This window comes from Hippopotamus amphibius, chromosome 9 (genome assembly GCF_030028045.1).
Source record: "Hippopotamus amphibius kiboko isolate mHipAmp2 chromosome 9, mHipAmp2.hap2, whole genome shotgun sequence".
Lineage (NCBI taxonomy): Eukaryota > Metazoa > Chordata > Mammalia > Artiodactyla > Hippopotamidae > Hippopotamus > Hippopotamus amphibius.
The window spans coordinates 55,708,382-55,723,759 of NC_080194.1; the positions used below are offsets into that span (position 1 = coordinate 55,708,382).

At 41.2% G+C, this 15,378-nt stretch overlaps 1 protein-coding gene across 2 annotated transcripts in view; it reads left to right on the forward strand.

The window, feature by feature from the left end:
- Positions 1 to 15,378, forward strand: part of MAML2 (mastermind like transcriptional coactivator 2) — a 344,128-nt gene that overhangs the window by 292,918 nt on the left and 35,832 nt on the right. The gene's annotated exons all lie outside the window — the stretch shown is intronic.

Below are 15,378 nucleotides of genomic sequence, written 5' to 3' on the forward strand. Positions count from 1 at the left end.
AACAATTAAAACCTTATAAAATGCATCAAATAAAATGGATTCAATGCTTCCACTTAGTCTGATTTAAGAAAAATAGTTATAAGAAACACTGCTCTTTCCCCAAAGAGATTAAAATTCAGGGATGGGCCAACAGTAGGGGGAGATAAGTATAAAAGGGAGGAAAAGATTTGCCTTAAAACCCTTTATAAAGTGTTTTTATTTTCATGCTTAACAAATGAAGCCTTCATCATCTTTGCTTCTGGGAACAGTTTCAAGACTAAGAAACACAGTTGGAAATGTGCCGTGTCGCAGCCCATCCCTAGTTAGTCACTCCAACTGGATCCAAATCGAGTAGCTCCCTTCCAAGAGTTCTCCGAACACAGGTCATGATAAGAGATGAAACCTAGCAATGCAACCTGGAAGGCTGCACATTTACCTTCTGCCACCAGGTTTTCCAAGAAGTGGCCCAGGGTACACCCTCTTCCTCTTCATTGAGCTCTTTCACCAGAGCCCAACTCTGCCCCCCAAAATCAGTCTCTCCTCTCATGCAACCTCTTAACAAAAGCAGAATCAGAATCAGAATCCCTGGAGTCCTTTTCATTCAGTATTTATTAAAAAGCATTTCTTGAGCATTTACAGTGTACCAAGCCCAGGTCAAGACCGTGTGTGCACAATCCCTGTCTTCAAGGAGCTCAGAGTCTTTGAAGGACTCATAGACTTGCAGCTATTACCGAAGTACAGATTGATTGATTAAGCATTTTTTAAATAGCACTCCTGCCAGACATTTTAATAGGCAATGTGGTGGGTACAAGTAAGGCATGGTTCTTTATTGCCTTTATTTACAAACTAGAGAAGATAAGCCATGGAGAAAGAACTACAGTATGAGGTAGTGTAATGGTAGGTGTTGTAGAAGTGGTAGAAGATGTAATTGTCCCCAGGGTAATGGTTTGGAAGCCAGCTTGGACACAGGGTGAAGGTGAGGAGCACCAGGAAAAGGAATTTGAATGAATTATGAGCAGCAGCCACCTTGGGAGGTTACACTGGTATCTTCCTTGTCATTAAAAAAACGGTTTTTAAACAACATTACTTTTTTGACTTTAGAAAATAAACTTGTAGACAATTTTGAAGGGGGTTTTCCCCTATTAAAAAAATTTAAGTTATAATTCACATACTGTAAAGTTCTCCTAAGTGCATAGTTTCCATAGTGTTAACAAGTGCACTTAACTATAACCACAGTTTATTAATAGAACATTGCATCACCCTAAAATTCCCCTGTGTTCTTTTATAATCAGTTCCTTCCCCACCTTCAGTCCTGACATCCACTGGTCTGTTTTCTAACCATATAGTCTTCTTGTATAGAATGTTGTGTAAATGAAATCAGACTGTATGGAGGCTTTTCCATGTTGCTTCCTCCACTTAGCATCGTGTGTTTGAGAGTCACCCATGTAGTTGTGTGTATCAGTGGTTCTTTCCTTTTCAGTGCTGAGTAGTATCACATTGTATGAATGTATCACAGTTTATTTAAACATTCACCAGCTAAGGGACATTTTGCTTGTTTCCAATTTGGTCTTTGTGGGAACATAAATTTTTTTATTTCTCTTGGGTAAATACCGAAGACTGGGATTGTTGGGTCAGATGTTAAGTGTATGTTTTTAAGAATCTGTGAAACTGTTTTCCAAAGTGGCCACACAATTTTGTTTTCCTGACTTCAGTGTTTGAGTGTTCTAGCTGGTCCATACTCTAGCAAGGACTTATCCCAGCCATTCTTAATTTGAAGAAATGTAAGGCCATGGACTTACTTTTAGATAGATAGACAGCATGCCCCATCTTGACCCATTGATATGCAAAGGGCTAGGTAATATCACGCAAAAATCAAACAACTGGCATTTATTAAACACTTTGTACCCAAAGTATGCATATATCTGTACCCAACGTTTTATGCATTGGGTACACTGTGGGCATGTACACAGTGCATAAAACTGGATCCTTTTATCCAGTTAATACTTTATTCTACATTTTCCCAAGCTGTATTCTGAGAAGGACTCTAAGAACCATTTGGTTATTAAATATGTTAAGGAATCTTCCGTTCTGGAAATTAACAATTCACCTTAGCATATAAATGACTCTGAGATATTTTGCAATAAAGAAATTGTTTCAGTTTGTTTTAATCACAATTTCCCATAGATGTAGAGATGTTAATTATATTTCCCATTTGGGCAGACAGTTGTCACAGAAACATTTATTAAATAATTCTGTTCTTTTCTCATGGATTTGTAATGTCCTTGCTCTCATATGACAATTTTCCTTGTATTAGTGAGTTTATTTCTAGATTCTGTTCTATTCTGTTGATCTCTTAGTTTCTTCCAAAACCAATTCACAGTATTTAAATTACAACGGCTTATAAATCATCACATACCTGGTAGAGTAATTCCCCCCATCATATCTTTCTTTTTCTCAAAAATATAATAGTTACTTTTGAACTTGTGTCCTTCCATGTGAATTTTAGTGTGAGTCTGTAAAGAAAAAGTAGTGGAACAGTTTTTCCAAACATAATATTTTGTGATCTGCCAACAAACAAAATGAATAAAAATAAATGCTCTACTTGACGTGGGATGGAGTCTCTGGATGTGACCTCTAAGCCCTTCTTTCAGCCCTTGAAATCTTTCATTCACCAAACTTCTAAGTCGTCAACTGAGCATAGAAAGTGAGCGCTTTAAGCCAGTGAATGACTAATGCTGGGAATTTCCAGCCCACAGGGAGACAAGGTCAGAGGAGATGATGGGAGAACGTATCAGGGGATACATGCTAACCTGGCCCGTTACTGTTCTTGAGCAATGTCCAATAATTAGAAAACTACATTATCTAGGTAATCCTCTATAAAGTTTGTTCACAGGAAAGAATATTTTTGTCTTAATTATGACTCATTTTAGAAAATGGAAAAAATGTGGTCTCCCACATATGTAAAGAATCCCTCTGAGAAGGCAAACAACTAGAAACCTGGATATTGTCCTTGGAAGACAGACTAGTAGAATTTTTACATTGTGAAAATCTCTCAGATCACAGTCCATCCCTATCAGGGGAATATTACTGCACAAACAAGATGAGCATCAGTTAAAAGGTAATTTCCTGAAGTAGTCTCATGTGGAACAAATTGAAAATCCACAACCCTTCAAGAAAGATTTTTCTTTTCATTACTTGATCTTTAAAAATTGTTTCACTCTTCACTTCCCTAGCAGATGTTGCAAATTTCAGAAACAGGCAGGGACTTTTGGACTGAAATGAAAAATTTATCCACTTAAAAATGTAAAATTCAGTTCAAAATGTTTAGAATATAGTAAGTGGGGCCTGGAAAGAGTATACCTCTGCCTTGGAGCATTTCCTCTCTATGTTATTCAGATGCCATAAATCTGGCAAAGAGCAGGACTGCCCTGAATGTGATGAATAACATTTTTATAACCTTTTTTTTTTTTTTAACAAAATGGCCCATGTGTTGGGAATATATGAAAATTGGATGCTACTGTTGATAAGATCTGGCAAATTATTATGTGTTTAAGGAAGTACTGGCGGGGGTACAATAAAGGATGCAATTCTATAAATTCTATACATACGTCACATTTTACTCTGCCTTTTTTTATGCTTAGTGTTTAATGGTAATTTAAACGTAAGTGCAATAAAATGTGAAAAATGTAAGGAAAAGAATTCCATTGTGTATATTTACATAATAATGTATGTTATCGGTCCCTTCAGGACAACGTTTAAGTTGTCATCACTCACATTTTTTTTTTTACTGAAGTAGAGTTGATTTACAATGTTGTGTTAGTTTCAGGTGTACAGCAAAGTGGTTCACATATATATATGTATAGATAGAGAGAGAGAGAGAATCTTTTCCCTGGGCTATACAGTAGGTCCTGTTGTTTATTTTATATATAGTAGTGTGTATACATTACTCCCAAATTCCTAATTTATTCCTCCCTCATACATTTCCCCTTTGGTAATCATCAGTTTGTTTTCTATGCCTGTGAGTCTGTTTCTGTTTTGTAAATAAGTTCACTTGTATCATTTTTTTAAATTCCACATATAAATGATATCATGTGACATGTGTCTTTCTCCGTCTGACTTACTTCACTTAGTATGATAATCTCTAGTTCCATCCATGTTGCTGCACATGGCATTATTTCATTCTTTTTTATTATTCCACCTTTTTTTAGAACACAAAATTCTGTTCCTTTTTTCTTTCTGACTCTGTTTCCTAGATATCAGACTTTGCTGATTTTTAATTTTCTTTTCTATAAGAAAAAACTTATCAAATACATGCTTATTCATTTATTCTTTTACAGATGTTTATTGAGTGCCTATCATGTACCACTTTGTTGACCACTGAGAATGTAGGAGTAAACAAGACAGGCTTAGGCTCTCATGGAGTTTAAAGTTTATAGGAGGGCTTCCTAGGTGGCACAGTGGTTAAGAATCTGCCTGCCAATGCAGGGGACAAGGGTTCGAACCCTGCATGAGGAAGATCCCACATGCCGCGGAGCAACTACATGCTCCACAGGAGAAGCCAAGGCAATGAGGATCCCGCACACCGCAACAAAGAGTGGCCCCCGCTCGCCACAACTAGAGAAAGCCCGCGTGCAGCAATGAAGACCCAACACAGCCAATAAATAAATTAAATAAATAAATAAATATTTTTAAAAATAAAGTTTATAGGAGATGATAGACAAGTAAGTCATCGGGGAAAAAAACATGATGAGTGTCATAATGGGAGAGATTTAGGCGACACTGTCAGGGGACCTGATCTAACCCCGGGGTTGGGAAGGCTTCCCAAAGGAAGTGGTGTTTAAACTGACCCATGAAGGGTAAATAGGAATTAGCCGAGAACAATTGGTAAAATGTTCATAACAGAGGAAAGAAGAGCCTTTCGGGCAGAGAGAATAGTGTGTGCAGAGGTGCCGTGGCAAGTAGAGCATAAATGTCTTGAGGGAGCAGATTAGGAGTAAAAATTATTTATCGCAAAACTTTCCAGATCCAGAGAAAAGTATCTGATACTTATCTCAACATGTGTACTCAATCTGTGGATGGTTACCCCTACATTTGGTCAAATAATATAGAGAGATGCAGACAACTAGGCATTACTGGCACCTCATTTATAATGAGTCCATTCATACAAAATGGAGAAGAATGAATCCGAATGTACTGTGCTCCCCTTTTGTTTGTATGTCTGCCTTTTTCACCTGGTGAACTCCCAGCTCTCCTCCAAGACCTGGCATATCATCTCCTCAAGAAGGATTCCTTCCTGGGTCCTTCCTCCTCCAGTCTGAGGTAGATGCCCCTCCTCTGAGGTCACACTTTGTTGTCTTGTCAGAACACTCTTCAGTTTGTTTTCCAGCTTATCCCTCTGCTCAGTTCTGAGTTCCTAAGGTAAGAGACAGTGTAAGGGAGAGAGTAAGAGGGGGCTCTGGAGTCAGAGTCCTAAGTTGAACCATAGGTCAGTGGTGTGCTGTGTATCCTTGAGAACTTACTTCTGAGACTCAGCTTCCTCACCTGTAAAATCGGGATAGTAATGGTATACACCTCTTAGAGGTGTTTTGAGTATTAGAGAGTAATATACATGAGGTGCTTGGCGCCGTGCCTTGCTGTAAATAACACTCTATAAAAATTTGCTGAATGAGTGAATGAATGAATGAGAAAATGTGAAGTTTGTTCACAGGATTGATTGTTCAGAGCTCTCTTCCTTACTTTCTTCCTTTCTTCCCACCCTCCCTCCTTCTTCTTTCTTTCTTCCTTCCTCTCTCTTTCTTTCTTTCTCTCTTTCTTTTTCTTTCTTTCTTTCTTTCTTTCTTTCTTTCTTTCTTTCTTTCTTTCTTTCTTTCTCTCTCTCTCTTTCTTTCTTTCTCTCTCTCTTCTTTCTCTCTCTCTCTCTCTCTCTTTCTTTCTTCTTTTTATTGAAGTACAGTTGATTTACAAGAGAGCTCTCTTTAGACTGTAGCAAATTAAATGATCAAAGTCCCATGAGCTCAGTCCTGGACATTGTTGCCTTAGCCAGAAACTCCAGAGGCACAGATATCCTTTAAATAGGTACTGATTACAGCAGCTTCAGCTGCTGCCTAAAGAGTCCAGCTTCTCATTTTATCCTACCTGAGTTCTGAATCCAGACTCCCAGTTTCCTGTACTTCCTACAGGCAGAAGAGAAAACTTCTCACATTCATTTCTTCATTCATTCATGAAACATTCATTAAGTACCTACTATGTGTCAGGGACTGGGAGAGATGTTAGTGATGTAATGGAGATTTGATGAGATGTTTTCCTTCCTTATTTATTTATTAGCCAGGATATTAAACAAATGCATTGTATATGATGTCTTTTTCCCCCATGGCCACCCAGGGACCATCTCAGCCCTACCTTGTGTTGCACCTATTGTGCTCCCAATACCATTCCTTCTCTCCCTCACCCTATCTAGTAAGGATATAAAGATAAAGATATTCTCATATATCTGGGTCCGTTGTAGCTGTGTGCTGAGTACACAGGTGCCAAAAGGAACATGTTTGATTGCCATTAAAATGAGCCTTCGTAGATGAGGTTACATAAAGAACAAAGGAAGATGTACAGCCTCCTGCCTTGTTACTATGCTACTAACTGTATGAATCATTCTGCAATGAAGAGAGTGGAAACGTTGGGATCCTCTCACCTCATGAGAAGCTGATGCTTTTAGTGGTGTTGTCGAAAGGATAAGAGACAGATAAAATGATGTCCAAGGAGCCAAGTCAAATGTAACTATTGTCTCTTTTGGGTGGAACATATGACTTCAATTTATAGAGAATATTGACATTTTAGGGTTGTTTTATGAGCCTACCTTATGTTTTTACTCAAGATGAGAACCTGCTTATCTTTTTTCTTTTTTTAAGCTCTTTATTGGAATATAATTGCTTTATATTCTTATAGCAGCTTTTGAGGTACACCAAAGTGAATCAGCTGTATTTATACATATATCCCCATATCCCCTCCCTCCCACAACTCCCTCCCGCCCTCCCTGTCCTGGCCCTCTAAGGCATCACCCATCATCGAGTTGATCTCCCTTTGTTATACAGCAACTTCCCACTAGCTATCTCAGTTGGTAGTGTATATATATCTATGCTACTCTCTCACTTCGTCCCAGCTTCCCCTTTGCCCCCCGCCCCCCAACCTCATGTCCTCCAGTCCATTCTCTGCATCTGCATCCTTATTCTTGCCCTGTCACTGGGTTCATCAGTACCATTTTTTTTTCTAGATTCCGCATATATGAGTTAGCATACAGTATTTGTTTTTCTCTTTCTGGCTTACTTCACTCTGTATGACAGACTCTAGGTCTATCTACCTCATTACATATAGCTCCGTTTCATTCCATTTTATGGCTGAGTAATATTCCATTGTATATATGTGCCACATCTTCTTTATCCATTCATCTGTTGATGGGCATTAAGGGTGCTTCCGTGTCCTGGCTATTGTAAATAGTGCTGCAATGAACATTATGGTATGTGTTTCTTTTTGGATTATGGTTTTCTCTGGGTATATGCCCAGGAGTGGGATTACTGGATCATATGGGAGTTCTATTTGTAGTTTTTTAAGGAACCTCCAAACTGTTTTCCATAGTGCCTGTACCAACTTACATTCCCACCAACAGTGCAGGAGAGTTCCCTTTTCTCCACACCCTCTCCAACATTTATTGTTTCTAGAAAAAAGATAGAGATAGAAATATGCAAAAAGTCTAAAAATAAAAATAGAAGAAAAAATAGAAGAAAAGAGTAAAAAAATGTTATAATACATGTAGATCCCTTAGGACTAAGATCATAATTAATTAAAAAAAAAAAACCCACACAGACAAACACATATCCAGGGAACTTTTGAAAGCTAAGATCACATATAATAAAGAGCAAGAGTATAATCAGACAGACTGAAGATTCCGAAAACAAAATCGAACAGTTATAATCAGAACTAAGATAAAGACCAAACCTAATAATAAAAACCAAAGCAGTGTGCCATCTGGAGAATAAAGCAAGGAAACAGAGCTGACCAATAATATTGCTTATAAGTATATTAAGATAAAAGAAACTAAAAAAGGATAGAAGACAGGGCAACAGAAGAGTGTAGTGTGACTGGAAATATGAAAAGATAAAGAAAGAAATAGAAATATATAAAAGATAGAGATGAAAAGAGAGTAGGAGAGATACAGTCAGCACTACAAAAAACTTAGTTAGAAATAGAAATATGTAAAAAGGCTAAAAATAAAAATAGAATAAAAAATATGTTATAAAACGTGTAGATCCCTTAGGACTAAGATCGTAATTAATAAAATTTTTTTAATAAAAAAAAAAAAACTAGAACTGACCCGGGAATGAACCAGATCAATAGAATTAATAGTACTATTTTTGTTTCCTTGGGGTCTCAGCTGTTAGTGTCCTTCTACCTGCCTTGGGTTTTTTGTATTACTCTGCGACCAGCAGAGCTTCCTTTATTGTTCCTATGTAAGTGCCAGTGTGTGGGGAGAGAGAGGGTACAATAGTGGCTCCTCGCCCTGGGAGTGAGTGAGCAGTGGCGCCCTGCCTGGGTCACGGCAGCTTGGGGGGCTCAGGCCGAGAGAGCGACTACTACCATGGCTCCCTGCCTGGGTCACGGCGGCTTGGGGGGCTCAGGCTGAGAGAGTGACTACTACCGTGGCTCCTCCCTGCTGCTACGACTCCGCTGGGGCGCCCTGCCTGGGTGTCACAGCAGCTCAGTCGGCCGTGGTGGTGCCTATTGCAGAGGGCTCAGGTGTAAACAGCATGTCTCCAGAACTGGGCCACTCTGCAGACTTTTGACTCTCGGCTGCAGGCACTCTAGGCCAGCCCCGCCCAGGGGCCTTTGTTATCCCTGAGTGCGTTAGCCAGGCCCAGAGGGGTCCTTCCTTTGTCCATCATAGGCACTGAGAGAGAAGCTACACCCGCAGCTCCTTCCCCCTGCTTGTAAGTCAGCAGTATTGTGCAGCCGCCATGGCAGCCCAGCTTTCTGCGGTAGGCACTCTCCGCTGCAGATTTCTTCCCTCCTGTCCTCTCAGTCCGTCTCCCCACTGCCAACAATGTTTCTCACCCTGAACCATTTCTCCATTTCCCATGTTCCAGCTCCCAGACCCCCTGTTCAGCTGTGAACCGATGTCTCAGTCCAGACATGCTGAGCCATGGTGCAGTCCTTCCGTGTGTTTCTCACTCTTTCCCGTCTGCCACAGCTCAGCCACTTCACCCTCCTTGAACAGTCCCAAATGCCTGCCTTCTGACCCAGGGAAATTCTCCACTGAAGAAGGGGTTTCCCCGTCAGATAAGGGACGTTTTCCCGAATTCGGCAATCTCCCCTCTGCTTTAGATCCCCCTGCCCCAGGGTGTGGGACCCATCCCTTTCTTTTCTTCTCCTCCTCTTTCTCCTTTTTTTTTTCCCCTCTGTCCTACCCAGTTATGTCAGGATCTTTGCAGTCCTTTCTAGTGTCTGAGGTTGTTTGCTGGTGTTCAGCTGGTTCTCTGTGGGAATTATTGCGTCTTTTGGTGTATTGCTGATACATCTGTGGAGAGGGATGCATTCCACGTCCTTCTACTTCGCCACCATCTTTCTTCTCGAGAACCTACTTATCTTTACATTCAGAAAACATTTTTTTAATAGAAGTATAGTTGATTTACAATATTGTGTTATTTTCAGGTGTATAGCACAGTGAATCAGTATTTTTGCAGATTATACTCCATTATAGGTTATCACAAGACAATGAGTACAATTCTCTGTGGTATACAGTGTATCCTTGTTGCTTATCTATTTTATAGATAGTAGTTTGTATCTGTGAATTCCATACCCCTAATTTGTCCCTCCCCCCCCCCCCCCCCGCCTTGGTACACACAAGTTTGTTTTCTATATCTGTGAGTCTCTTTCTGCTTTTGCCAAACATTTATTGAGGGCCTGCATGTACACTGCTGGCTAAAGTATAAGTCCTCTTCTTTATATACACTTGGTCTAATGGGAGATGAGAAGACAAAGAAATGAACAAGTCATTCCATTACAGCACCACATGGGGGTTAAGAGCATGAGTCTAGGATTGAGCACTGAATTTGAAATTTGAAGCAAGTCAATTACTTGCTTACAGTCTAACTGGGGATAGTTACTCAACCTCTCTGAGCCTCAGTTTTCTCATCTATAAAATGAGGATAACAACAGCATTACCTTAGGAAAAATGTGTGGAAGAGTCAATGAGCTTTTCTACGTACAGTGTTTCTCATGGGGTCTGGGACATTGTAAGCCCCCAGCAGATGTTAGCTGGGGCTTGTTTGTTCTTTGTTTTTATGGTGATTCTTATCAGAGGCTATAACAGAGCCTTTTTTTTAAGCTCTTTATTGGAATATAATTGTTTTACACTCTTGTACCAGCTTTTGAGGTACACCAAAGTCAATCAGCTATATTTACACATATACCCCCATATCCCCGCCCTCCCACGACTCCCTCCCTGTCCTGGCCCTCTAAGGCATCACCCATCATCAAGTTGATCTCCCTTTATAACAGAGTCTTAAACAGAGTGCTATGGGAACATGGAGAGGATGTGACCAATTTGAGTTAGGCAAGAGTTTCCCAAGGTGGCATCAAAGCTGGGTATTATGGGCTGAGTAAGAGGTGAGCAGAGGGAGAAACAGAGGAAGGGCATTCTAGGCCTCCAGAACAACATGTTCAGAGTCACAGAGTCATGAAAATACTGGAACAATTCAGAGACAAGTTCAAGGACATTCTACAAGGTGAATGGGTAAGAGTGGGCAAAAATTATCCTTAGACACAGGCTGGGGAAATAATATGACTACCATATAAAATGGCTGGAAATTTATTCTGTAGTCAATAGGAAGCCAAAGGAGGTCTCCTAATTATTCCTTTTATCTCTTCTTATCACCAAACTGCTCAACAAGCAGACGGCTTTTCGCAATGTGGACAATGTATCTGCACACCTAGAAGTTGTAAAAAATACAGTGTAAGAAACTAGAGAAATTCTGCGATAATAATAGCTAACAATTGTTTGAACTTTATGGGTTAGAGAGAACTTTCATACACACAATCTGTTTCAAGCCTTATGATATCCTTGTGATTTGGCATTACTAAGATTTCCAGTTCATGTAGAAGAAAACCCAGGCTCAGCAACTTGTACAAGATCACACATTTAGGAAGTAGTGGAATTGGGGTTATAAACCCATCTAACTCCAAGGCCCTGGCACGTTGCAGAAATGACCTTCTCAACAAACCTATGGTTGCTAAAAGGGAAGGGGTGGGGGATAAATTAGGAGGTTGAGATTCACATGTACACTACACTAGTAGCAAGGACCTACTGTATAGCACAGGGAACTATATTATTTTGTAATAACCTATAAGGGAAAAGAATCTGTAAAAGAATATACAGTACATATATATCTATAATATATCTATATCTGTATCTATCTGAATCACTGTATGTACACCTGAAACTAACATGATATTGTAAATCAACTATACTTCAATTTTTTAAAAATCATTTTAAAAAATGAAAAAAAATGACCTTCTCTACTACTGTAGCTCTTTCATTGCAATCTAACATTTTTTCCCTGAATAAGAACTCTTGTTTATTAAAAAATAGATCTTCCCCTCACTGTTTTGGTTCTCTAAAACACTGCTGAAATCTCCCTTAACCAGCTTATCCCTAGGCTTTGCTTCAGCTATTTTGTGGCTTTGATATCTGGATTTTCCATTTTTTTTATCATCTTATATCTTCATTTTCTCCAACCCTAGACAACTGAGTGTATTTGCAGTTTAATTAATCTGTCACTTTCCTGCAGGAGACATATCCATTTTAAAGGTGATTCCAGCCTTATTCAGCAAAACCGCGTCTTGTTCACTACTTCTTGTTAGAGGCATCTCATCTTAAATAACTTGACCCTTTCCACCTCTTCCTTACTTTCTCCCTGTGCCTCCCTACCCTCTGCCTGGCATATTCTATTTGCTAGAAGCCTGAAAATGTTTGCACTGTGAACAATTTGTGAGAAAAAACCTACCAGGTGGAAACCTGGCAGTGAATGTCCACCCTTCATGTTTCCAGGGCCTCTCGTGAGAACTCAGGGAGTCTGTCTGCATTTCCCTGATGGCCCCAAAGATCCTCCTCCCACAGATGGGACCCCCCATGTAGCAGTGTGGTCCAGCCTCGCTCTAGAACGTGATCCCACGTTCCACATCAGTCCTCTAACTAGCTGGGTGGTCCAGGCCCCATTCTGGGGAGCCTTGCCAACTACTGATGCCTGGCTACCGGGCAGCCGGCAAAGCTTCCACATGTGTGGGAACGGTGCTGGAAAGGCAAGGAGACAAGACTGGGCTCAGCAAGTGGGTGCATTGGGAATTCATAGAAGAGAAAGGAGGTATCCAGAGGCCTCCAAGCTACCCAGCAACAAAACATACAAACAGTGACTCCATCCTATGGCAACAGTGCCCTCTGTAGCTTATCCTTTTGTACCTCTGCCCAGCTCAGGTGCAGATCAGGAGAAGCAATGTGGTTGAACTTCCCAGGTAGATGAGGGTCAGGACTTTCAGTCAGTAACCTAATTAGCTCAGTGTCCTGCCCCAGGGATAGTTTACTCTGGCTACCCTCTTCAGAGATGCTTCATCCTATTCTGCCTGATTCTCAAGGACTTCATGGTCCTAAACGCTCTTCCTCATTGAATATTTTTCCAGCTCTACACACCCCCACCGCCAGGGAGCCCCTGCATTCCTCGTCTTCTTTGGACATAGTATCTTTAGCATCCCTTTCCTACAATGTGACAATGGCCTGATTTTATTCGAATATAAAGATGCCACCATCACTTATTTTTAAGGTTCAGCCTGATGCCTCCTGGAATAGTCCATCTGCTTGTCTGTTCCAGCCTCATCGCCGTAATACCACCTGACATTAACAAACTTCTTTATAGTAGGTTAAGTCCTTTGCATACATTCTGTCACGTGATCCTTACAAGACCCCTGTCAGCCTCATTACGGGCCGCATTAGGGATGTGTTAGTAGCTTCATTTTACACCTGAGCAAATAGGCTCAGAGAGGTTAATTCATCTGTGTGAGGTCACAGAGCCAGTAAATGGCACAGCTGGCACTCAAATCTACATTTTTGACTTTAAGTCTAGTGGCCTTTCTTTTACAGACAAACAGGGACAGTGAGAGTGGACTAAATCCAATGACTGTCACATATGCTCACTGGGCCAAGTGACCCTTTTCAAATCAGCTCCCCAGCATCCTTCTCTACCCTCCCCACCAGGCGAAAGACTAATCCTTCTGAAAGCCCTCTGCTCTCTGTTTGCTACCTTAATCCCCAAGATCCCATCTGTTATGTCTCTGGACACAAATACACATGGCCCATTTAACTGCAGTGATTCAGGGCAGAATGAGAAAGGCAGGAAACTGGGACAGAATTCCCTGATTATAGCAGGGTAGGCATTGGGGTTTGGGGACAGATTCAGGACAGGGACCAGCGATGGAGATCATTGTGGCAGACAGAACACAGCAACAGGTAACTGGTGTGAATACAGTTATTTGCTCAGCAAAATGAAATTCAGCACAGTGTCTTCGGGGTGCCCTGATCTGTGGATGGATCATAGGGGTAGACAAACAGGGGCAGTGCTAAAAATCTAGGCAGACAGGTTGAGTCAAAGCAGATGATTAGGAGCACAGTCATAAGGCCCAGGATGGCAAAAGCAAGACAGTGCCTCTCACCCTGGAGAGTCTGGGCTGCAGAGACCAGAACTTAATCACAGACACATGACAGGGATCCTCCAACCAGAACCAACTTCGACGTAGGAACTTGGTCTCAGGAACAAAGGCAAAGCCTTGTTTTCAGAACCAGAGACTTGGTTCAGGACCAAAGCTAAAACCCAGCTTCAAAGGGAAGAGGGATGCTGGGCCTGGGAATAGGCAGGACCTAGCATCCCTCTGTTTCGGACAGTACCCTCACAACCTGTATTAATCAGAATAGACAAGGTTATGCAGCAGTAACAAATAATATCAAAATCTTAATGGCCAAACATAAGTTTTATTTCTTACACTGTATGTCCCCAGTGGGGGCAGGGGCATCTGTGCATCATAGCCATTCGGGGACTAAGGATAACGGCACAGCCATCATTCTAAGCACAACTATTTGCCAAACTGGAGAGAAAAGAGTGTCCTCAAGGGTGATACAGAGAGTGATACACATCACTTCAGCTCAGGACTCATGGCCAGAGCTAGTCACACGTCCCCAGTCACCCACAAGGAGGCCAGGAAGTGCAATCCTGCCACGGACCCAGTAGTCAGAGAGCTGCAGACATTCAGCAGGCAGCCCACAATGAGGCCTCGATGTGTTGGATTCATGATGCATTATTATCTTCAACCTTAGTTGGGAAAATAAGGCATCAGTCACAGGAATCTGAAAAACATGGACTTTTCCATTCATTTACCAAATACGTGTGAAGCCATGTTGATAGTGGGAGAGACAGTGGTGACCAGATACATTTTTTTTGCCTCAAAGAGCTCCTAGTCTAATAGGGAAGAGAGCAGAATCACATAGTAGGATAAGAGTTTCACTAAGGAGAAGCCCAGGATTCTGTGGAAGCCATGGGAGAGGTGACTGATCTAGGCTGAGGGTGGGAGATGAGTTTAAGGCAGGCTTCCACATTTACATAAAACTCTGCTGACACACACACACACACACACACACACACACACACACACACACGAGACGACGAGAGTAAATCAGAAATCCCCAACACCAAAGTCTATCCCTGTATCCCTCTGTCCATGAAGCATGGTTGTTCCTCCCCGATGAAGAACCAGCTTCATAGAGGAGAGCTTCTGGTTTTTTCCACCAAAGTCTAGCTCTAGAATTCTGGTAACTTGAAGGCAATTCAATTTGCAAAGGAGTAACAGCTATTCTCTCTCTCATTCTGACCAAAATTTTCTCCCTTTAACTCTGCCACTGAGACCTCAAATTACGATTTCATTTGCTTATCTGGTTAATGCCTCAAATAGACCTGTGGAACTCCAAACATTAACTGAAAGCGGGCACACAAGAAACTCCTACCACCCTCGTTCACAGTGGTTCATCCCTGTAGCTCTTGTCACCTGGCACACTCAAGGTGTGGTCTGTGGACCAGCACCATCGGAATCGCATGGGAGCTTGTTGTAAATGCAGAAGCTTGATACCCCAGCACCAACCACCCCCTCCCTGCCAAGACCTACTGAAAAAGACTTTGCCTTTCCACAAGATCCCAGAGTGATTCATATGCACATTATAGTTTGAAATGTACTGACCCTGCTGAGAACACGAGGAAGCGGCCATGAGATAGACAGTTTTTTTAATTGAAGTATAGTTGATTTACAATGGTGCATTAG